General features: G+C 33.8%; 1 protein-coding gene across 1 annotated transcript in view; it reads right to left on the reverse strand.

Moving 5' to 3' along the window:
• Positions 1 to 429: 429 nt before the first annotated feature.
• The window catches only part of LOC143125680 (tumor necrosis factor ligand superfamily member 14-like), a 10,663-nt gene continuing 10,181 nt past the window's right edge, over positions 430 to 911 (reverse strand). The window contains exon 4 of the mRNA XM_076287362.1: positions 430 to 911. This exon is cut by the window's right edge and continues 637 nt beyond it. The gene's annotated coding sequence lies outside the window, so the exon portion shown is untranslated.

A 911-nucleotide genomic window follows, 5' to 3' on the forward strand; every position in this document is an offset into this window, starting at 1 on the left:
TGCATGGTATATAGTTACCAGATAAGCAAATACAGAACTAGTCAATATTATGCAACCTAAGCTTGTTTATGAGAACTACATCTTGTAACGACGCACACATTTAATCTAGGCATTTGGTTAGATATTATAAAGCATGTCCTAAACAGAAGGACATAATGACAAATGGTATACACGTGATGCCAGTTGATTTCCAAAGATCTGGGAGTGTCATGTTACCATTACAGTAGTTGTATTTGTGACGAATTTTATAATAAATGCCTTCAAAGAAGAACATTTCGTATGCAATTTTTTTGGTTCATCAGTGGGAGGAAACCTCATTCACTTATGAGATTAAATAAAAATCAAACCACTTTTCTGATGGGCGAAAGTTCTGTGCAAACGTGATTGACACATCACAAGGTGCATATTTATCTTTCTTCAATCATCTGGTAATTTCACACCAAAAATATGGACTCTTTATTATGATTATGACATTTATGAGTTAAAAGGTTAGGCGTATGAAGCAGGATCCAAGCATTATCCTAAACATACTTCTTATATATATTCATAAATACACATAGGTTTGTGGTATTGGGGTAAAAACATATAATATTAAAACACATGATATATAATATTTACAAGTACATATAATTCTTTATTATATAATCTATTTGAGGACACTGTCATAAAGAACACTCAATATAAAGTTGGACACAGTGCTGGACTATCCTGACTTTGTCAAGGTATCATTCAGAAATATGAGCCACACACAGACTGAAAAACAAATTGTGAAACTCCGCCTGACACAATCTGCTCTGATGAAATCCCTGAGAGTGAAAATGTTAAATAAATAAGTTAAACTTGTTGTGTGTCATCATGGAGGTTTCGGTTCCCCTGAGTAGACCACAGCTGATGTCAAACTCCTTGTGAGT

The sequence above is a fragment of the Alosa pseudoharengus genome, unplaced genomic scaffold (assembly GCF_046254945.1).
Source record: "Alosa pseudoharengus isolate Yale_2024_CS ecotype anadromous, Long Island Sound unplaced genomic scaffold, YU_APseudo_1.1 YU_APseudo_1.1_scf_1, whole genome shotgun sequence".
Taxonomy (NCBI): domain Eukaryota; kingdom Metazoa; phylum Chordata; class Actinopteri; order Clupeiformes; family Clupeidae; genus Alosa; species Alosa pseudoharengus.